Source organism: Bombus terrestris, chromosome 15, assembly GCF_910591885.1.
Source record: "Bombus terrestris chromosome 15, iyBomTerr1.2, whole genome shotgun sequence".
NCBI lineage: Eukaryota > Metazoa > Arthropoda > Insecta > Hymenoptera > Apidae > Bombus > Bombus terrestris.
In genome coordinates, this window is record NC_063283.1 from 690,185 (window position 1) to 715,188 (window position 25,004).

At 40.0% G+C, this 25,004-nt stretch overlaps 1 protein-coding gene across 11 annotated transcripts in view; it reads left to right on the top strand.

The window, feature by feature from the left end:
- LOC100644981 (CUGBP Elav-like family member 4) overlaps positions 1–25,004 on the top strand; it is a 594,520-nt gene that overhangs the window by 369,826 nt on the left and 199,690 nt on the right. The window contains exon 1 of one of the 11 annotated variants that reach the window (XM_048412819.1): positions 115–135. The exons of the other annotated variants lie outside the window; for them this stretch is intronic. The gene's annotated coding sequence lies outside the window, so the exon portion shown is untranslated. Of the gene's footprint in view, positions 1–114; positions 136–25,004 lie in introns of those variants that run through there. 11 annotated transcript variants of the gene reach the window in all.

Genomic DNA, 25,004 nt, shown 5'->3' on the forward strand with positions numbered 1-25,004 from the left:
AGAGAGGAACACGCGAGAGAAACGAGAGCGCAGACACGCACACGCGATCGTCCCCGTGGTCGACTCGACGAGTCGTCGGCGAGCGGCGCGTGCTGGTAACCTGTTGCCTCCTCTGAGAACAAAACTCCAAAGCCGGTAATCGGGAGCTTAAGGATACTCTGATATTCCTGCGAAATTGTCTATGTGGTGTGCAATTGTGTGGAATGGGTTTCGGATGTAACCAATTATCATGCCGGAGTTTTTATGAATTTACTTAGAACGACCAATATTTCAGAGTGCTATGCTTCTTCGAACGGCTATTGCTTTTATGAAATATTAGTCCGTTGCTCCTTTCGAGTATCTAGATGCCCTTCTCGTGTAATGCGAATGATGGATCGAGTTGAGCATTTAAAAATTAATTAAGAAAATTAAAATATATGGCATTTTTCGTTTCTCTATCCTATTGTCGTCAATTTAAATCGCTCGCTTCTAGTAACGCGGCTAGTCTCTGTTTCATTACGTAATTTGTTAGAATACTAAGCATTTTTTCTAACTTAATTCTGTAGTTCAATTTTATTGTAAAACATGTTTAAATTTATGTAACATTGGGAATCGTGCCTATACGGCTATAACTAGCAATAATTTTTATCTATATGATTATCATCTTTTTACGATACAAAAGTGAAGTGATAAGTTAGTGGGAAGTGATGATTGAAAAGAATATATAATAACGAGTAAATGTAACTACGCATATAGTATATAGTGAAGTTCGGTAATAATAGAAAGTGTTAAACCATTATAAAATAGAGATATAACTACGGTTCAGCATTCGTCAAGATTTCCATATTCTCGTAAAAGGAAACAGAAGGTTCGATGCAAATTAAAACAACTTATTTTAATCAATTATCTAACTGATTAAACTAAATCGTTATGCGCATCCATAACATCAAAATATGGTAATTTCGCGACGAAAAATTTCATCGTACGTACATGAAGCGCTAAAAATTGATACAGTGAAAACAAAATTTAGTAGATGCGGTATTTGTAAGTACGAGTGAAACAACAATCCGCTGTACGACCCAAGAGCTCGTTGTTTTGAAATAATATGCAGTCGCTAAATATGTGCATAGAATATTTGTTGCTCCTTGAGACCGGACTATTCTCAAACAACGGTGCACACCTGTTCCATTTTCAAATGCATTCACCATTTTCTTCTTTTACGTAAATATTATTATTCGTTTTACTACGTATAATATATGAGGTATGTTATATAATACTGGTAAATTTTGTCAAGAGAACGATTAAATTCAATTCGTATTCGTAATTCACTAAGGATTCAATGGGCAATCTTACTAAAATCATTTGTACGAAAATTAAATTACAAAAATGATTATACATATTTACTTTATAATCGCCGCGGAGTAATTCATAAATCGAAATTTGATTCGTTCCGCTTCGGATGTTACTTTCAACGATAAGTAGAATAGATCGTCACTGGCTAGACATGCACTGCACTATAAAGCGTAAGAACTGTCAATTTCATCTAATTCTTCATTCGATAAATATTGAAATACTTCTACCGTTTGTCAAACCACGTTTAAACGTGTATGCATTAGAATGATATCGAACTGGACGAATTTGCGAAAGCTATTCGGGCCGTGCTTGTGCCGTGGGTATAACTTTTCAGTACGCGTGTGACATTAGCTGGAAAGGTGGGCTGAAGTGGCTGGAATGAGGTTCGAAAGTGGGGTATGTGAAGAAGGACCGACGCGACAGGCGATATACGATATATATCTTTGGACGAGGCTACGTGACCGGAATCTCAAAGAGGTTAAAGTTGGATTTGTAACGTATTTTTCCTCGATGTGGAAATACCTATCGACTGGCACACCGCGTGCACCGGCGTTTCGCAATTTCCATCTCGTAGCCTCGATTGACGCGGATGAAAGCAAAGATTTACGTCGAAAAGGACAGAATAGCGCGATGAATATGTATTTATGTATGTAGGGGTGCATCGTAAGCATGTTCAGAAAGGTTTTCGTTAGCTTTCACGCAGTGCGAAGCTGCTTTGGGATTCTCGTAAACCTTGCGCATACACGGATACAGCTTCTGTTTCGTGGTGCTTGTCATTTCGGAATGGCGACGTAAGAAGAACTTTTGACTTTTCATTCTCCCTTTTCGTTCCTTTCGTTTTGTTAATAACGCAATTTATATTTATTCTTTGAAATACGGTGACTGACGTTTCTACATTTTTCCCTCTCGTGACATTTCCGATTTTCTCATTTTTGTGGTTTACTGTCGTCGACGGGTTTTCATCGATAGCAGAAAAATGTTTTTACCGGAACAAGCCGCGGGCGTTTATTTGGCAGACCAGCATTCCTTCGAAAGTTTATTCAGCGGTGCGTTCTCTCGGTGATGTTGCATTTGTCGCGGTGCAACGCGATCCCTAGCAAGATAAATGAATCTCACTCCCCTATTTCCTAGGGGCGGAAGAACGGAACGTAGAATACGGGAACGTGCAGGAGCGGTTGCCACCAGAAACTCCCACCATCCCTATTCCCTTCTCTTGGACGTAATCTGAGATATCATCTAGGCAGACAATGTCGTTGCACAAATTACACCAGGAACATCCAAAATAGTGACACTTTGTTTGCTAGTTAATCGCTTGTAAATCATGGCGCGGTACGCAAACTGTATTTCGTTTAGGATCAAATCGACGTGTTCGTATTGCTAAATTACTTTTGTTCGATCATACAATAGAACTTCCAAATCTTTTACCATGATTTAAGATACCTCGAAATCTGTCTGCTATATGGTCGACTGTGCATATATAAGTGTACTAATAAACATCTCACGTCCCGTAAATTGATCGAAATTCGTGCAATTGTTTTTTCTTTAAAGTAAGCAACATCGGTGATGGAGTCCTTTAATACGATTCGAGATGCTGTCGCGCATACAACTTAGCTGCACGAACAGACCGAGGTCAGGTACGTTATGTACCTTCGCGCATATAGTAGGGTATATAAATGCTGTCCTACTCAGGTATAATGCATTACGGCAGGGCGTTGCAGTAGGATACAGGGGGCTTGTACGTTGCATTGTCGGAGAATGGAGTAGACACTATACATACCAGAACCGTACTGAATTATACTCCGTTATGGTTCTCCCTCTATAACCGTTGAGTACTAGGGAAGTCTCGATACTCAAACTGGTTGCTACTCAATATGTCCAATACGAATACCGCATTTGTACGTCTAACTAAATCAAGCGAGCTTCGTTTCAATTTTTAATGATTCCCACACAATTTTTTCTATCCTCTATACACTGGTATTATTTAGAAAATGTTTGAATACCGTTGAAAGTAACATTCACATTCACTATATAAATTTTTGACATATTAAAATATATTAGATAAGGTATAATAAATAAAATAAGGTATATTCTATATGTTAGCATTCTCCTTCCGCATGTATGAAGTTAACTTGCACTTTCAGTTTAGAATTTTATTATTTATTGCCACCTTTAAATTGAATGTTCATTATTAAAGAGCTTCCTGAATTATATGATTATGTGGCTATTTTTTATAGGCGAATTTAAATCAATACCCTAGCCAACATAAACGTCACAAGGGAAGGTACTTGGAACTTATTTACGCCTTTATTGCTAATATCGTTGCTCATGCTCGATTGTCCCCAATGGCCACAGCAGTTCCTGAGTAGTATGAAGCTCGATAGTGCGTATTGATATTTCTTAGTTCCTTTTTATACGACCTGCCTTCTTCCATTCGTCGACCGAAGGGGACGGAAATCTTGAAAATTTTATTGGTCGTCAAGTCGTATAAATGTTTCAACGATCGGGATACGTTCGTGGCATATCTTCCGCACACCTGCTTGCTCATACAAGCGATAGAGAAAGAAATGTGTAACAAACAATTATCACTTGTCTTAAATTCTTGAGTGCTATGCCACAGTTTTGGTTTGATCAGAACACTGGTTATTAAAATTTAGAGATTAATATTTTAATGTCATTAACTTGAAGTAAACTCGTCTTTTAATGTAGAAACTTTCCATACAGCTTTACAATTTTGCTAAAGATAACCGCGAGAAAGACATTCGATACTTCACCGTGACCTTATAAATTAGATAATAATTCCTTTTATTTAAACATTTCTCTTTTAACTGACCATTAGTGTTATGTAATGAGAGTTAATGCGTAAAATAGTTTGGAGTACAGTTTTACTTCTTGCAATGTTGAGTGACCTTAAGCGATCTGTACTCTCGATTCTTAGTACGACTGTCACATTCTTTTCAACAGCGAGCTAATGATATCGTATTCTTTTCTGTTTCAGGTAAGTTAACTATTTGGAACCAGTCACGATCGATGTACGTAAGTTACGTGATACGATATATATATTAGTTATTATGATCGCATCGGTAATGAGAGGTCATAGCGAACGTAAAGACAAGAGAGTCGAGTGCAGAACTAGAGAGAGGGGGTGCAATTCACTTTGTAATAAAAATGGAAATTAACACGAACTACGTGGGTGGAAAACAAGGCTAACCTCCGTCAGTAGCGTGAAGAGGGTAACGCGGAAGCTTGAATAAACAAACTCACCCTAACTGCTTGGTTGGCACCCTCTTCGTCGTCTCCATCAGTTTCGAGGCATGGGCCAAAGGACGTTGTTATGATTGCTAATGGAAAACTATCCAATTCAAAGAACAAAGTGAAGTAACGAGTTACTTCGCCGGCAAACGAATACACTGTGAAAGATGTAAGAGTTCGAGAAGGGCAGCGAATAAAGAGAAAATGGTACGGTTTGTTAACGTTGAGAACGAGGTTGACGGAAGATCGTCGGCAAAAGTGACCTCATTTATCGCGAATAAATATGATATTTGCGAACTGATAGAACGACGGGGTCTGTTTTTTATATAATTGTCACGAAACTGCTATTCTTCGTTAGTTTAATCTTTCGTTTCCATCAAACGTTGATCCATTTCTAATCTAAAACACTGTGTGTTTAATTATGATTGAGAGCATTCGAAGAATGAATCAGAGTATACGTATATATTTTCACAGATTTGTTTTGATAATATGATATAAAATGAAATCATTTTGATAATTTTGCGAATGATATTAGCTAAAGCGTTGCAAGCAAATGTTACGTGATTCGAAAGGGATTGCATTATCCTTTTTTCTACTTCGAACCATATAACAGTTATTTGAACTAATTTTCGCCAACATTCTTATTTACGGTGTTATCGGAATGGTAGTACCAGTTGCACGCTGCACGCTCTACAATTTCTTTATGAATACGATCATATAGTATAATACGGGTTGTCAGCGTGATATGGGAAAGTTAATATCGTAACGATAGCCATTAAACAATATTCTAGAGAATACAAAAGATCGTTTGATCGTGGAATTTCTCTGTTGCCGACAAAATTGTTCGACAATTAGCAAGACCTTGTTCGTATTGGAATACATGCATTTGTCCCTTCGTGAAGCAGTGAACTTTTTAAACTTAAGTCTCGGCAAGATTTAAATTTCAAAATTTCAATCTGGCTTGCAAATCTGTTCGTCTCCTTTCTTGCGCGCGCACGTCCATACTTCCGCCCCTGTTAGATACCAGCAGATTGCGCCGGCTCGACATCAAAACTCTTTTACATCGTGTGTTCTCTTCTCTTTTTTATCCCTCGTCTCATATATCTTCTTCCCTATTTTCTTATTGTTTTTTTTTTTTTATTTGTTCATTTGCCGAACCATCTTCATATCTATTTATTTGTGTATTATGAAAGTCCTTCTAAAATGGTACACGGTACCAGAAAAGGTTCAGCTTGAACTATTCTACTAACCTATTAAAATTATTGAAAGTTTACGACAACATTAAAAACATTCCTTAAAGTTATATAGTAATAATTCAATCTATGTTCTGTGGTGTTAGCGGTGACCTATCAAAGATGTTCGAATGCTCGAAAAAGGAATACTTGAATCCATGAAAAACAAATCAAGATTCTTAAAGAAGTTGGTTGGTCCCGTTAACTTACCAACTTAATTACTTTACGAGACATTACGGTGCGGTGTTGGTCGACGAAGTACGTTTCTGGCCTATGAGTGTAGCTCGTCAGTCGAAGGGAATGGCGGGTAAAGAAACGTAGGACGGAAGGGTGTGAGGGGCGATGAACGTGGGCGAAACTTTTAATTTTTCCTCAAAAAACTTTAGCTGCTCGTTACGTTGTCCCAAGTGCATCGCGCTCGGCGACGAGGCGAAGTGAAATTAAAATTCATGCGACGCGTCTTTTCTCGGCCTTCTCTCCCACGGGGCCCGGAGGGCGTCCTGCAGGACAGCATCACGGAGCGTGCGTATATCCTGTGCGGTTGCCGCCGGGAAAGAAGGGATGACTAGGAATCGAGGAGGCGAAGGGGATTTAACTGAATTTGCAAATCAAATTTCGTCCCTGGTCTACGAAATTCTGTCGGAGGCGCGACGAAAAGGGACGGAACGTTCGCCTTCGTGCCAATTATCGTTCCTAAACCGACCTTCTATCCTGAGTTCGTGTGTACCCGCGGTTGTCTTTAAACTAGTCGTTTTTGCAATAAAAATGTTATTTTTCGGAAACTGTAGCAGAGAAAGAATTTGACTAAAATGTTCTCGGTCTCAATAGAGTAATTTACAAATAAATGGGATACTTTTTTGCATATCTATACCTATTGCTTACAAAAATTGAAATGTAATGAAAAACGTATCGTGTATCTCCTTTTTTGTAAGACGTTTATAGCGCCCACGTAAATTTTTGCGATGCGATCGTTTCAAAAAATTCATGACATTTTTCATCGATTTCGAAACGATATCGCGGCGGCACAGTTATACATGGTTCGATAAACGGACAGAAATTCACGTTACTACGGTCCGTAATCAGAGTTTCGATTTTACCGTTCGACAGCCGCTGTCAGACATTAATACCACTCGACTGTTCGTTCTCAACAATTTTATATCGAAGGTGCGTGCATAGTTCCTCTATCTAATTGCTCGTGCAGTTTTTAAATGCGGCTTCAAAGAAAATGGCACTGGGTTATAATTATACCTACGATAATAACATCGACGATTATACCTACGACGATCTCATCAGATCTCATTCGCGAATACCGTATAATTAGTATATGATTAATAGTTAAGTTTTCGGTACTCTTTCTGTCTCTTCTTATCTTTCTTCTTTTTTTATTTTATCCAGAAATTAATTCACTTCCCCGATATCAATTTGTAACCGAGATAACGCGTTAGAATCACGTTATTCACACGATACGGTGACGTGGAGATTTACAATTCGTTCCTTTAAGTAGTACAGGGTAGTGATAGTTTTTATTCTATTCAGTTTCGTTAGCTGCCCAACTCGAATAAATTTCATTAACGACATGGTTAGTCATTGAGAAGCGCTCGATGATGCGAGTTCCTTCCTTCTTCGAATGCCTCCACACTTTTCCGGGTACTACTTGTCGTCGAATATCGAAATAAGTCGGCGGGCAAATGGCTAGATATTCCATTTTTATATTCTTGAACTGTCTCTTCCTTTTGACAACCAGTCGTATTCTTCTCTTTATTTATCCTGCGCCGTTTCTCAGAAGTTCTTGAAATTGGTCCGTCTCTACTAGAAAGTTACATCGGATCGAAGTTGTTGCGAGGTTGAGCTCTTGGATCTCGACGATCAGGGTGAAATGCTTTGGAAAAGCGTAGACAATGTCTTCTAGGCAAGTTGATCGTGCGATATTTCCCAAAGTCCTTTCAAAATACTTTTATAACGTTCGAAAACATCGAATCGGTATAGTGATTAAAATCGTCTAATGTTTCGATATTAACGTTTCGCATTTGAGAATGGAACCAACTCGATAAATCATGTTTGCGTTAAAAGTGTTTCGCAGTAGCTGACGGTTCATGTGTAGGTTGACGCAATGCGTGATAACAAAAAACACGTAAATGTAATATAGCTGACGTTAAAATTCGTAAATGTGGTGTTAATTGACGGTGTTTGATTCACGAAAAATGAAAGATTAAATATCGAGTTCGGTTTTAAAGCAAAAGTACGTTCGATATCAATTGTATAGGAAATATATATTTTTGTCGTTTTCGGCAGTACGTTTTAAAATCATGTTACGCAATTTTCGTATCCGTAACTTGAAAATCTATTCTTATATTAGTAACAAAATACTAATTTCTTTTCGATTTTCTAATTATATTCAGTTGGACGTTAGACGCAAGGTTTGTTAACATTTATTTCCAAACAAAGAAACATTTTTGTTCTTTGTGGAGACATCGTGTCAAACAAAACGGAGTATGATCCAGTGTCGTTGTATAACATATCTATTTGTTTTAGGATGCCAGTTTCAAATAGCGTACCATCGACCCTATTTAGAACGTACGGAACGTACGATAGAGGAATATACGCTGCGCACGTGACCTCTTTTCATTGTACATTAATATACAACATAGATGGTCGCGCGTTCGGCCAAAATTACATGTTTCACAAATGTTACGTTCAACCGCAAGTAACAAACGCTCGGTTTTCCGCTTTGGTCTTTCGAATAATACGCGAAAAACAATATCATTACGCGAACGTTTCGCGTTGATCTATTCGGTATTGAACTTTAGAAATTCGACAGAATTTCTGAAATCCAATGAATGCTTTCATATACACGGAACGCACTTCTCGACAAGTGTGAATTTATCGAAAACGCGAGTAATTTGTTTCTTTTGATCAAAACCATTCTGAAACTTTTGCATTGATGGATGACCATGTTGACGATATCGACATGTGTCAACCCGTATCTTTTATTCTCTGTACCGAAGGAAAACACCTTTCTGCCGTATCTTCCACTTTACCGAAATCCTAATCGATCATCCAGAGTTTCGAAGCGACAATTAAATTATTCGCTTGACGAACGTGACGACAGTTTTCGAGGCTTGATCTTTCGAACACGGTGTTCAATAAAGTAAGACTGGAATCTGATAACGTCGCCGAAGAAGGGCGTAAACGGAAACATCTGTTTGGGATTCTACGTATCCGTGGCGGGCTGCGATGTACTGGCAAGTGAGATTTCAGTGGCTGCGGTAATCCAGGTTGTGTAGAGTTTCTATAAAGCTCCGGAATAGGTTAATCTCGCGGAGCAAGTTTCTCTCCGTAGGGCGGCCTAATCCGAACACCTTAATACCCACTGGTAAAGGGCTATCCACAAACACACGTATACGCTCACGCACAAGCCTACAACTATTGCGTGTCAAGAATATAAACGTCGTAGTTAACTTGGAGTTCACGCATGGACGATCGTAAAGCTTGCGAAACACCGGACATTCCTAAGTCCATATCGGATAAACTTTGCAGAATCGTTCTTGACATGGTTCCGACGTTTATCGCTAAGCTAAAGCTGGAAATTCCGCGAAAAAAGTGTACGTTCCGTCTAAAAGACAAGAACGCTTTCCTGGCACAGACTATCGAACGATGTAATTTATTCATGGAGAAAATACTCGAGCAACTTTCCTTTCTCTACGATGATTTTTCATCTATATATAATATTGTCGATATTCCCCGGGGCTCGAGACTGGTTTCCTGCCATTGAAATCTTGTTTGATGGTCTTTCAGTTATTTCCGAAGCTGCCACTCTTTTTTTTTTTTACTAAAATAAGTTCTCGTCACTTGCAGCGACAAAAGGCCGGTTTTGAAAAGCCCGTCCGAGGTATTAAAACCCGGGCACAAAATTGAAAATGTACGCCAGCGAGCGGTCGAGGCGGAACCGTGAGAGCAGGCGAACGACTGAACCGATCTCACACCCAGCTCGGCGTCACTCACTGTTTCCAATCCCATTAGCGACACGGTGATTCGTGAATAGGCGCGAAAATACGCAGCTTTTTTAATCAACGAGACTGACTATCATCGACTGCTTCGATCAAAATGTCCTTCGAGTTTAACGCGAATCAATTTTTTTTTTTTTTTAAATAACTACTTGCGAGAGATTGGGAACAAACCGTGTTCTACGATCTACTTTACTAGTTGTTAGTCTCTCCTGTTTATCGCAGTGATATTTCGTTTATAAAGGTACAGTAGAATATTGCTAGAAACGTTAAATTACGTTGACAAATCTATTTTTATTTCCCTGAAACTCCGTTTCAGATTACTTTATCTTATGTTTTAAAATTTGCATCCAATAAAAGCGAATAATTCGTAAAGAGCGCGTCGATTCTGTAATATTAAGAGCCAAAGATACCACCAGCACAAAAGGGTTTAACAAGACGATTCCAAACGCGTGTCTATTAATTGAGGTGAACAGTTACAGGGTTTTATGTAAGAACTTCCTAACTACCGTTTAATTTAATAGTACTTACTCGAGGACTTGGTGCATAAAGTCTTCCGTTTATAACGTCGTGCACGAAGTAGAGTACTTTAAATCGAGACTTCTCTGATCTCCACTTTCACCATACAGAATAACTGATACGCTGAAAATAACTGAGTTTCCGCACTCTTGTAAAATTTTCGATGGCCTTTATCGCATTTGAAAGTGATTCGTAGAACGAGTGAAATAGTTAAATACATCTTGTTTATATTTCCCCAGTTAATAGTTGAAAGTACTTTATTTTCCTCTGAACAAGATTCCCCGTGGTTGTAGTTGCTGGTACGAATCGCATCACTCCCTTGGGTGTTGTGTTCGACAAAATACACCATTTTGCGGCTAGCATAATACTATTCAAGTATTTCGATATGCGATACGAACACGAATTCGTCGAGCTTTCCGGACTTTTCTTTCCGTACGATACGTTGAAACGATATCGTGGGAAAGATGCAGAGGAACAGAAGGCGAAGAAGAAGATGGTGCACATACACGTCGTGCTAAAGTGACATTATTGTGGTATAAATTGAGATATAGCGTGATAAGAGAGGTACGCCGGCTACGCGAGGATGCTGACGAAGAAGGTTGAAGGATCAGCCGAAGCTGTTAGTCTTGATTATTGCGGGCAGTCGTCCTGAATCCCTCGTAGCGTCGACAATACGAGAGAAGACATATAGTAGTGCCTCTCTTTTCATGAATCTCCCCATTGGGGTCTATTAATTTGTACAAATGTCGTTCTTTGTTAAATGGTACCTGACTTTGTCAGCGCTATGTAATGAGTCGCGTCGTTCTCACGTAATTTTTAATACAAGATACTCGTGGTTATTAAAATAAGGTCTTGGAATTTCGAACAAAAAATTTTGTATAATTCTTCGAACAAGGATAAATGATCTTAAAGTAAAATACGAAAAGCCCCAAATACCGTAACTCATAGTCTGCCAGGCATTATTTAATACCAGTAGTCAAAAGTATGCAAATATTTCTATTTTAGGGATAAAAATGCTCGTTTGGTGAAAGTTAAGGACCTAGCTAATTGCACAACATTAGGAAGAAAATTTTGTACCGAGATCAAAGTTGTTACGTTTTATCGAGGTGACTGAATTGAGTGCGCCATTATAAAGGATCAGGCCACGAACCAGTTTAACGGTACCAGTTTAACGGTACCAGCCTCATCACTCTCTGTAGCCATCTTCTCCGGTACTTCGGAAGAAGCTTTATTGAAGTCCAGTCAATCTCTGTCGCCCGTAGTTTCCGATTTGGGGCGAACCAAGCTGGCCTTTGAGTTCGTAAACGGAAGCAGTGGAGTCGTAGAAGGGTAGGTTGGGTGCGATCGGCTTTATATATAAACTCGAAAGACAAATGGCGTAAGGTCGTACTCCAGCACCAAAGGCGCAAGTGCTAGGACCAGGTGTATCGTTGAATATATACTACGAACAAATGGACCGTCGGTAATTAAAATGTCTCCCTTAGGAAACTCTTCCTCGTACCAGCTTAGAATCTCTGAAACTTCTTTCAAACTCTTTGTTCCTACGGAATTATGCTCGCAAATTGCGATAAATAGTTTCATAACAGTGGTTCGTTGATAAGAACGATAAAGAAATTTATAGCCTCATATTTCACCGTCGAAACAGTTTTTGTAGACCTAACGGACTTTTAGAATACTGGGATCTTGGTAAAATAAAATTGCGATAAACGGCGGTTTCGATCCTTTTTAATCCCAAGGGTTTACGAACCTTAAGGGCGTCCCTTTTAAGTTTCGTAATGCTTTCACGATTTGACAGGAATTTCGCAACGTGGTCGTTTTCCTTTAACTCGTAATATGTCGGCGACGTTTCGCAGTCGTTACTTGAAATAAATAATATGGTTTCGATGTCGCGGGACGAGCTAGTCGTTTTTCAACGAAATTGAAAATATCCGTGCAAGTTCTAAATGGGTTTCGAGGAATCTCGGTGGAGTTATTCGCTGAAGGTGAAATATGATGCAGTAGGCAGAGAGAGGCATTAGAGACGTGCGTTCAACAAGCGATCTCGTTAAGAGTCGTTTTTGCACGGCGGAAGTAACGAGTCCATAAAGTTGTGGGAGAAAATCGACGCACGACTCACCCTTGCTACATCCTACGAGTTACCGAAAACTTCGATTCGTTCGGTTATGCTTCGCGTTTTTTGCTCGCGTGCAAATCCTTCTGGCTTCTTCCGTTTCTCTCTCTCTTTCTTTCTTTCTTTCTCTGTCTCTTTGAGATGGCATTTCTCGAAGCAGAGATTCTGCGCGAGCAACCAGCTCATGCGAGGCTGCGGGAACTACCAAAAAGTTTCGCCTATGAAGTTTCCATAAGAATTTTGCACACCATCGCGTCGTCCCTCTCTATCCTCCATTTCATATCGTGGCAGAGGACGCAGGCAAGCGAACGAACAGAGTCCCTTCTTCCGACATCGAACCATCCAGTGGATATTCGACGTTTTCAACAATTTTGACGGTTAGAAGGAACAGCTAGCCAGTGGTCCTTCTTACCTCTTCCCGATGACTCAGTACCGAAGGAATTTCGCTGTTCCGAAGTGGCAGCCCGGGAAACGAAGGAGGGAGATTTTAAGTCTCCGAGGATTATGAATCCCCAGTCGACGTCAGGGAAGCGAGGTAGCTCTCGGGAAGAGAAATGCGAAAAGGCGCGAGCCGAGGAAACGTTGGAAGAAAGAACTCGGGGGAAATCGATCACTAGACTTTCAGTAGTTAATTAAACTCCGAGTTATTAAATCCGCTAAACTTATACGTTCTTACTACCCTCTGTTCGTCCCTTGATAGATACAGTTGTGATGAGTTCGTCTCTGATATGGCGGTATGATCTTTAGCCAAGAAAATCTTACGTGTTAGGTACATATATGTGTTCTTCGTTGTCACTGCTGCCTTTATATTGGAATGTTCACACATGGAAGTTTTTACTGAAAAAATGGCCTGAGGCGGTAATACACGTTCATATGACGGTTTTTACTTATATCAGCTGAAGTATCGACATGTATTTATGAATCACCCTGTATATTATGCTGTATTAATTACGCTAGAACAGAATCTCCTCTTTCCTCGCTGGCTATGGTAAAGGAATTGAGCGGCGAGGCGAGATTAGAAAAAAAGCATTCGCCAGCGGCGGAAGATTTTATTCTTAGCCTGAGATTACTTCGTTTTGCACGAAAATCCTATCACGAAAGATTCATTGAAGCAATACTCGCACCTGTGTTCCGCCGAGCTTCTCCCCAATCGCGATTGGCGTGGGAGGATTTACGATCTTACGCCCCAAGTCAGATTAGACCGCTGCGGTGTGTGTAGCGCGTTCGCAAGGAGCTGCTTCGCATAGGAGTTTTCAAAGTGGCTGCCTTTAAAGTGCTCTGTTCTATTTAAGAAGAGAAGGGTAGGCAACATGCGCGATAAAGTGGCCCTAAAAGAGGCCCGTTTTGTAACGCTGAATGCGCACAACTTAGAACCTATAGTTTTGTCCCAGCTGATTCCGCCAACCAAAAGGGATCGCACTTGCTCTATTCTCATGGTGGTGGTTATGCCTTAGTACCTCGTTTGCTTCTTATTCCCCCTAAATGAAAAACCATTAACACGTAAACAGTACATGACTAATATTTCCTTACTTGATTTGATAATTTTTTAAATCGTTGAATTTCGAATCTCAGGCTTTACTGAAAATATTTCGAACATTCGAAAATAGACATGTCCTTATAACGGTAAGAACCCGTACGTGACTTCCAAAGAATTACTCGTTATTTGTAAATATCAATCGATGAGAGACTTTTCGTAAGTAACGATTTTCATGAAAACTTACCGCTAGACCGGTTTATGTATTTCGTGATCCACTGACGAGCGTTATCAGACTACGTGACAAGACATCACGCGTTGTTTAGTGTCGCACGAATCGCGGTTATCTTCACGATTCAGCCTATTACTCTGAAAGTTTATCTTTCGCCAGCCACACGAGTCGGTATCGCTATTGACGAATTACAAGGGATAAGTCCAACCACGGTAAAGTGAAATAAGCGTGATCCATTGGCGAAACGTGCAGTCATAAACGTGCGGCAGGCATTCGCGCTCTAGTATAGCGTTCGCGAGTGTATGCCGGCAGATAAACCGCTGAGTCAAGCTGTTTGACTTGCACATTTCTAGCGTTGGTTGCCGCACCACCCTCAAACGCCGCTGGGGGTTATAAACGGGCGTTTTAGAGCCCCCTTAAAATTGGACTGTGGGGAATGAACCTCGTCTTTCCCCTTCGTTCCCTCTTCTTCTCCTTTTCAGCCTCGACGTAAGCCTATTTTCCTTTTCCACCTATGTCTTTCTCCGTCCTTTCTTGTTTTTCACGTAAACTCGGCGTCACGTTCACTACGAACGATGATATTTCACGCGCTTTTATCGCTTTAACATTCGATTACACGAATTAGAAGACGTGCGAAATTTTAAGGACTTGTAATAAACCTTGGCGGCAACATTTACGTCTCGTCGAAAAAGAGTACATCGTAAGAGAAATATACGCCTGAAGATTTAAACAGGGTTTTTGACGCCTTACCATCTCTACGCCGGGAAGCAAATAAAAAGCAAGTGCAAAAAGGCAAAAGTAACGGGACAGGAGCGTTTGCCATCGCCGCCTATCAATAAATACGATTGTTGGATTGAAAAAAGAGCAAACTCTCGCATAAACGAGCGAAAAACGTGGCAGGATGAGCCTCTTTTAGCGACACCCACGGTGAGACCGCAATACTCGTAAAGGAGATCCATCCAACCTGTGTAATATTACTGCGGATGTTGAGCTGTCGCGTTGGAGCGTGGAGAGAAACCAACCATCTCTTCTCTTTACCCACTTGAACCACGCCTGGTGAAAAACTTCCGTTACACCCGACTGTCACTGTTTTTTTAAGCTTCCTGTTTGCTTTTCGTTTTCGCGCATACGTTTCCTAAACTTTACTCCGAATGAACGAGAATTGTCGAATCAACACATATCTTCGTGTTTCGCGATTTTTAAACCGAATTCCTGGTGAATCGCGAAAGCCGGGCAGATAAATATCCGCGTAATAACGTTAATGGAAGGCAGTATTTGATCACGGAATATCACCGTGCGAACAGAAAGTTATACGGTTCGATGAACACGATAAGGGACTACGGTCATAATAATTGTCTGTCGTGATGCTGTAATTACTATTGTTGTTCCAGTGAAGTTGAAGAAAGGCTTTGTATTGTGTGCGTTATAACGCACGAACAAAATTCGTTTAAAAGAGGCGACCTAACGCATTCGCGACTGGTAATTTGCTAAAATTTCAACAAGCACAGAAATTCTTTTTCTCAGAGATACCGGTAACTGGCCTACATGGACTCACTTCAAACGATTTTAACGTTGCGCGAGCTAATTATCTATTCGCGAAAAGGAATCATAAACCATACTCCGTTCCGCGTAGATATCGTCGAAGCTTTCCAAGCACTTTATTTCATCTTTCCCCGTTTAGATTCCCGAATATTATCTATGAACGTAAGACGCGTCTGCACCAAAGTCGAGTTCTGGGGTGAGGAATGAGATCCTAAAAGGTATAGCCCTTGAGGAAGACATTTTTATTGGAAATAACTCTGCAGAGTTTTACGTATTCATAGAAGCGAACCGAGTGCATGCAACTTTATTAGAACGCGCAGCTTGCGATAAGAAAAATAAGAATTCGTCCGATTTTCCTAGTTTGCAAAGAGACTCGTTGACGACGCTTCTGGTTCGAATGGAGGTTCGGTATAACGACGAAACAGAGAAAGTCACGACGATCCAAAAAGTCTTGAAAATGCAATGGTTGTTAAAACTGACCGTATTTCGGCGGTATCGTCATCCATGTACGAAAAAGACCTGAATCTAAGCTTGCCGCCATCGAAGTGGCCACGTTCTATTTCACGAAGATCTTTCTTTATACCGGAGTAAGCCAGAAATATCCTCAGTTTTATCATTTCAGAGTGGTGGTCTTCATTTTATACATTCTTCCCGTTTTCTCGTCTCCGCAGCCTTCCGAGTTCCCTTAGCCTCTTTACGAACCACGGGAATGAGTCGTAGCTCGGAGCCTTTCCCCAGGAGGAGCCACGCATGGAACTGTTTGCAGCCTTTCGCTGCTGCTGCTGCTCGAGTTTCCATTCCGGCGAACGTACGGTCGTTTCCGTTCTCTCATTTTCTATCTGCTTATTATTTCATCGCTTCTTTTTCCCGACTGCCCTTTGCCGTTCAATAACTTAATGTAACGCAGCTTTTTCGATAACCGAGGGATCTTTCGAACGAGCAACATCGCGGTTCCGGGTATTAATGCCCCGTAAAGCATTTTCGTATGGTATTATCGGAACGTTCGCATTCGGGAATTAAAAAACGACAACTTCTCTTTGCTCTTTGCGAGCACGTTTGGCCGCGGGATTAAATCATTCGCGTCAATTGGAAAGTCTCCGTTTCTTTGAGAAATTTCGGATCGATGACAGGAGAGACTTGTTGAGTGAAATTGCGGCGTTGTTTGTTGCTTACGGAAAACCATGAAACTAAGAAAATAAAGGGCAGGTCCGTAAAAGATGATTTGTCTGGTTCGAAAGTGAATAAAGCCCGATGCGAATTGCATGCCCTCGAAGAAGCGGCACTTCTCTCGTCATTGTTAGACGGAACTGCAATTTTGGTACACAAAGAAGCATGCAGATGAATCTAACGGAGACGACTGTCGCGTTAGCAGCACTCGCACTGCGCATTAATTCGGAATGAGATTACTTAGGTACGTAAGAGGGCCGTCTCCCAAGCTCTCGCACTGTTAACTTAAATTGACTATCGTTCTCGAAATAATAGCAATGTCTTTGTCGCCTTTGCACAGGGCTCCCGTCTCTTCATCAGCTTTACCATCGTCGCTCCCCCTAGGACTTGTCTTGTCTTTGGTCGCACCCTTCTTCCCCCTTTCTCCCTTTGAGCGAACGGGCAACTTTGCGTCCGGAATTGTATTCCGCCTCCAAATTAACAATTACATTGTTTTAAAAAGCTGAGCGCCGGCTTAAGAGCCTCTTTCTCCTCGTCCCATTTCGACGTAAAGCGAGAAACTCCGAAAGGTGGGAGAAAATCGCACGGAGGTGGAGAGACAGGCTAAAAAACTCTTCCAATTATTTGCTGCACTAACGCACGCGCAAACAAACTTTTAGTTTTTAATCCGGCGGTCCTGTGGTAATTGGTTGGAAATGAAAAAAAGGGGGAGACCGCGATTTTCGCTTTCTCCTCTGCCATTCTTCCTTTCTTCTCCTTTTATCGAAATTTACGAATTAAACAATGACCCCTAGACAAAAGATCTACCCTTGCCGATTTCCATCTTCAACCTCTCCAAAGAACGCGTTCGCGATGATTTCGATTGGATTTCGAATCACGACGAATTTCGGTAACTTTATATACTTCAAAGTGTATCTACTTTCGGGCTTGAATCGATTTCATGGAAAATTTGATCGGTCGACCTTCTGGTTAAGAGAAACTGTTAGCCAGAATCAAGCGGATCAAACCAATTTGTGCCACCCCTCGCGAAACGGTTTGAAGCGCAGCTGTTAGTAGACATTATCGTTTGGAAACCCTCGCGATTTAGTGCAAATCAAATGGCGGCGCGAGCAGAACATAGGCGTTCAGGTTTTTCTTTGATGCCCTTTCGAGTTCTCAGTATAGTTGAAAGCAGTCGAGTGAGAGGCTGCAAGCATCCCTTGGCGAGGTTGCTGGGAGAGGGTGGGGAGGGGAGGGGAGGGGCGAAGCAAGGGGCACCAGGAGAAAGCTATGCGATGCTTCGACGCCTTGGCCCACACAAAGGTCTCTCTCGCGTTATTGGCAGACCGCTTTACCACGTCACCCTCCAACACTATTCTGAACGTGTTACGTCGAATATTCCGCCGTACCGTTGGCTCGCAAGATTTTCTTTCGCCTTCTTCGGATAGACGAACGAAAGATCCGTCACGTTGCTCGTGAAAGCCGATATCTTCTATGTAACCTTCGTAAAGTCGAAGCAATTCCGGCGTTGCCAGAATTTTGATGACATATGGAGGGCTTTGAAATCAATCGCCACTCTGGTCCAATCACGCGCAGAAAGATTCTCCATGCAAAACGATGGATTAGCCGTTCAGAGTCGAATAAATTTACATTTGTCAATTTTTAGTGCGCGCGCGTTGACATTGAAAATGTTGAAAAGTTCGGTTTCGGAGATCAGACAGTTGTTTCGTTAAACTACTTTCAAGCGTTTGGTTATCGGTTCGTCCAGCACAAGTACGACGCGCAAGCGGATAAATTCTTGCAAGCAAGGCAGGAAGCCAAAGATGAATCGGGCCAAGGTTGACCAATTTTCGTTATTAGAATCAGTGCAAAGCAGAGAATGGTGAAAGCGCTACTACGGACACGTAGAACAAAATGTTGTTCAAGTTTTAATCAGGAATAAAACGAACTTTCGCCGTTTATTGGATCGTTACGTCTCTTCGAAAAGTTAAAATCGTTCGTATCCTTGAAGATCGCGAACGCTATTCGATAATTCTCTGACATAGCAACGAATTAAAGTATCCCTGACGCAAATAGTAAGCATTTAATTTGGAAAATTTCTCGTCATAGTCCTGAAAACACCGTCGTAGGGGTTTCGTATTAATTTTCCATACAATGGCGTACAATTCAGTTATGGTTGATTTGATCGAAATGCAACCCCTTTTTTGGCGCTTGCTACGATCCTCCGCCTACACACGTAGCATCGCGTTTTTTCTGTCCGTTGTCTTCCTCGATCGCCTCAAAATTTACCACTTATCTCTATTGCTACCATTGCTTTAGTATCGTTATTGCATTACTAGTAAAATCATTTCAACAAAAATCGATTTCTACCTCTTAAAATAAAATATCCGCTTGAAACTTTGCTGTTGTATTGTTCGCTCTCGCGGTTTGCAATTTCCTGTAGCGCGACGGCGATAACAAGACGCGACTCGTTTTGGAATGGTCAACGATAATCGCGTTCTGCTTCGCCGTTTTGCCGGGTAGATATCTTGTGAGATCGTCGCCGTACGGTTACTACGTCTATACTATAGAATACCTTCGTTAGCTTAATTCCTGGAATGCATGTTTCATTCTTTCTGAGAATTTCCCTCTTACCGTATTTCATCGCGATAGAGCTTCCACTCGTATGGTACGAAATACGACTCATGAATATTTTGATCTACATAAGAATTCTGTTCTACATAGAAGGTGACGTAACCTTACAGTTCAATGTAATTTAAATGCAATTCAAGAAGACAGATGGACTTCTTGTAGGTAATGTTTCTCGACGAGACTCGGCTTCCTCCTCGAATACAGTATTCCGAATTTAAGGACTTGCGATGTAATTGTACCCAACTTTATTACGAGCCGAGAAGACGCGATTTAACTTATTCGAATGAAAGCGTTCCCGTCGATCGCGGAGAAAGGCTTAATGCATTACAACGGCTGTCTGGGAAAGCTTGTTATTCAGTATTTTACGTTACGCAAAGAGAGTATGTCTTGTGCTATACTTTATTTGCATCGGTGCGAAAGAAAGGGGGCACTTTTCAAGCGAACAGACGATGGAAGGAGCTCAAAGGTTCCGCTTTTACGATCTGGATGATAATACAGATCTTTTTTGCATAGCTGAGAATTGTTCGCGATACGGATCTGTTCCCCCTTCTTAAATATCTTTGCCTCTTGTTTTTCGAAATGGAAGAACAAGTAAAATATATGCAGAACCTTAAAAAGAATTTACATCCAACGAAGGGATTAACTAACTAATCGGTGATAGATCTTCTTATCTTCTTATCTGAAATAATTGTAACGATTTTAAGATCGAGGTATGGAAAACGAATTATATTAAAACTGGTCAGTTCGAGGTAAATTATCATTGAAAATTACAAACGGATTATATATTCAGGTTGCTAAAAAAGTATAGATATAATTATGTATTGCAATTAATATCGCATTAATGTAATACGCAAAATGTTGAATTTTAATATTTTCTACGGTAATAATAAATAATTACTAATGATAATTATTAAAGTTTTCTGCTTGATACTTAATTCAGTAACTGTAAAATACAACTTAATCGGTCATTTAGCAAACACCAGATTATGTTAAAATGTAAATGGTAATAACTATTTATATGCATATGCATATGCATTTTACAGTAGCAACATATCAAATTATATGCCTATATTCGATTAAGATTACCGCCTCCAATATAAAAATAAGTAATAAACATAGTTAATAATCGATAACATCGTAATTAATATTTTTTAATTCACAAGTGATGAGAAAAACGATTCGACAAACGTTCCACGTCATACGATGTATACGATAAATATTGTAATCAGTCAGTTGATTGTCTATGAAATTTATATATGGGCTAAATCGTATTTTCTTACGTTTATTTTTTTCTGCTTATATTTTTTGTTCTTACATTTTTATAATATCGAATGTGCATTCTATGTACTTATATATCGTAAATCTTAGCTCGTTATTTTACCCATGGTCGAAACTTGTTGCCTGATTATTATTATCGTTATTAGATACGATAACAGCAGCCATTCCCTCAGGAATATCTTGTCGTATCCAAATTCGTCATAACTCCCACGTAACGAGATACTTATCGTTAAGGATGCCTTCAAATTGCTGCTCATTGTCCTGCCCTTATCTTCCCCCGATTGCAATGTGTGCTTAGGTCACAACAAACACATATCATGAAAGCAGCTTCTGAATAATTCATCGATACACTCTTATGATACAGTTGTACATTAACTATATTAATCATTAATTTAATGATATTATCAAGTAACTAATGTTACGGTAAAAAGATTTTACATATGTAAACTTATAAATCGTTTCTCTCGCTCTTTGATCGCAATTTTTAAATTTAATTTCAATCGGTAAGTCAAATAACTGTTTATCGTGTTATTTGATATGAAGAATCTAGAGATTCAATTAATAAAAATTTGCAAAAACGTTCAGAAAGCTTTTGTAACGTTGTGGAAGCTCGTTAGGCAATTTCACGTCGATTCAGAAGGCTCGATCCAATCACGGGGCTCGATTATACAATCTGTCAATGATTACACGCTTGTTACTCAACATACTTTGTCGAGATGTTCGGTAGCTTTTCAGGTGACGAGTTATGAAACACGATGTTAGTGTGTAGATGCATACAGATTTAATTACATATCTTATATGCGTGTAGATCCGTGGGATGTAGTAAGCATAGCCCTTGGAGTACGGTCACTTCGCAGGATAGCTTGGTGGTGGACGAGCGGCGCGGTTTGTGCAAGAGACACGCCTCTGAATGGCGTATAATTAAGTCACAACATCGATGTGCTCCCCCAACCGCGTAGTCCCCGGGGAAGGACGAGCAAGAACAAACACTGCTAAATGAACGCAGTTTCTCTCGTTACCGCTCGGCCTACGGGCTCGCGACGCCTTTCACAGTAACCGTACACTTTATTACCACCTGTCAACGACGGTCTGCTCGCTGCTGATTATGACTTTCCAGAAAGTAAACGAAAATAACGATTTTGCCTTTTTCAACTTGGCGGCGTTAATACGCTCGCGAAACCATTTTCCCCGCAACTTCCATGTTTATCCAGTAGTTAATTATTAACGTTGATGGAATCAACGTGTTAAACATAATATTCCCCCGTTAGAAATCGGTTTAACAATTATTCTATTAACCGTTATTAGCTTGTTAATAACTTCATCTATTTATCACGAAACATCGATCGATTGAAATTCACTCATACTGATAGGAAAGCTTGGATGGTAAAAAATCGTCCCCTCTTAGAAATCTAATGTTTCCTTTGATTAAATTCCCGGCATCGTAAGTCTCTGTTTTACGGGGCAACAAATGTCCAATTCGAAAGAATATTAGTGGAATATTAGACTTTGAATAATGACACTTTGTTTATCGAATTATAGAAATCTAATTTAAACGAATGTATGTAAAATTGTTGGAAAAATCATTTCCGCATTTTCGAATTTACTAGATGCAGAATTTTGATTTCAACGAGGGAAGTTGGCGAATCCCGTTGAATATCGGTAGACACTATAAAAATACAGAATTTGTAAATGCACAGCGGAACACATCTCGTGCGGTCGGAATTCTTGATTACCTCTTCTCTTCCGTTGATTTAGCGTGCATAAATTAATGCAAGCAAAATACAGACGATGCACGGCCTGCACGTACATAGCGCGAACATAGCCTTATTTTTTGAACATTTGCTTCGCAGATTTTTAAAAGACTAATAAATCCTGCCTCGAAGTACGGTGAATAGTCATAGATTAGTTTACCTATAATAAACTCATAGTAAATAAGCAATATGTAAAATACGATGTAAAATCCAATGGAAAACTAAATCAGACGCACTTTGTGGATTGACTTGATCCAATAAACATGTTCATACGTCGAATTTATCGAAAAGTCAAGGATACTCGATATAGACGTATCTGAAAAAGAGTGGCAGGGAAACGTAAGAGAAACTTGTTCTCTGCTCAGTCGATAAGTAAATTTTGTCAAGCACAAGTCAGCCTTCGTGAAAATGCGGAACAGATCTGTGAATGGCTTTTCATTAAGGTCTGATTCAATTCTTCATTTTTTCTTCTTTCTCCTACTCTGACCGTTTCCGGATAAATTACTGAATTCCCGACTCTTCTTCGTTACCCTCGAACCCCTCACGGACAATTTACCACCGTGGCGTCTATCACTTCTGTTCGCGAAAATCTTTCGTTCCTTCTTGTCCCGATACAAACTTTTAAAGAAGATGCTTCCGGGCGAATTGGCTTCCTTTCTACAAAGACGCCTCTTTGGGGGATTCGCCACCTTCCCTTCCATCCTTCTTTCTTTCCTCCTTCTTTCGATCCTACGTTCTGTATTTTTCCGTTACGTATTTTTCTCATACGGTCCTCTCTTCTTTTTATTTCCCTTTCATAGCTACTGCATTTCCTTTCGAAAACTATCAAACGCACGTCATCGATATCGTTATCCAGGTATCAATTTCTTCTCTTGATTTCGATTTTGCGCTTTCTATGCGTAACATTTGTCCTAAAGTTGAAAACGAAGCGAATTATAATGAGCTCGCTTCGATGAAAGTTAAAATCGCAACAAAACGAATTACAACGAGCTAGAGAAATGCTTCTTTACAAGCGACACTTTGAGTAAAAATGTTTCGTAACATCAAACGTACAACGTTTATGGCTCTTGTCTACTCGTGGATCTTTACACGTTTCACAGTATCGATGATTGATGTGGTTAAGCGTTTCTGAAACATTAAATCATAATAAACTTTTTCACGAATCTTCCAAATTTAGAGGTACAGTTGTGACACTGTTCTATTGCATTATTCAACTATATATCGAATAAAGTTATTGACTCGTGGCATATACGAACTAAACACGATGAAAGTTCGAAACGAGACGCAATCAACAAGCACAGCTTTCAAAGTCACGGACTATATCTTTCTAGGAAGTCTGAGAAAGGCTCAATCATCCAGACGCAACAGTCTGGAATTATGGACAGGTCTTTTCAGAGATCGATTTCGTTACGTGGTTATCCAGTGGATTCAGGATTCGGGACGAACCCGGGGGACAGCTGAAATGAGATCACAGTGGTTCGCCTTCAGGAGACTGGAGGGGAACAGGAAAGTTCGGGCGAATTTCATGAATCACAAATGAGGAACGAAATGACATTAAACTCACGGACTTTCGCACGCATAACCACGGAACGAACTCTGTAAGGCAGTGTGTTGATAGAGTAGAAATAGAGGGAAGAGAAAAGGTCGTCATCTGATGTTAGAACGTCCTAGTATCGCGTCGATACTATTGCATGCGATTGCAAGTAACTACGAATTTATACGGACTGGTGAAACTTTATATACTAATAGCTTTTTTTTTATTTTCAGGTGAGTTCATTCTGCTTCTCTTTGAAAGTGTTTAGCTGCGTTTAATTTCTTCCTAAGCGGGTGAGTTTTCAAAAGAACAATTTTACGTTTATCTTATTCTACTGAGTTTAGTTCACCGCAAATAATAAGTAAACTCGAATTATTAGATTTTCGTTTAAAATCCTCCGTCTTTTTCTGTAGGTGTTTGCCGATCACATATTGTTTGAAAGCAGGCTATTTATGAATTTTTACAATTATACAAATTATTTCCTTTGCAATTTTTTCATCTTTTCATACGTATACATGCAGATTTCGAAACTAAACTAAGATAAAATAGCGATGTATAGGGCATCGGCACGTTCAGTGTCTTTACGGGACATTAAAATTTTCTAGGAGTAATATTTTTATTACTCATTTTGAAACATTGCGTACAATAAACCATTGGTCGTTCAAAAGGTGAATCGAGGTCAGTGATAAACAGAGGAACCCATGAATGTTTGAATTCTCAACAGCCAGTAAATTTCCATGAGAATGCCGCTTGCCTACCACCATCGCCAAGCGCAAATATTTTCTTTCTCTTTTAAATACGAGTATTCCAAAAGACGACTAAAATCGGTCTTTGTTCTGCTTAAAATAATATCTAACCATAAAATCTCTCGTAAGCTTTTTTACATATACACGTAGCTCGAGTACTACTCGAGTACTACGGAATTGTATAATTTCTGTAATAAAAATACAGAGAAATTGTAAAAGCAGCG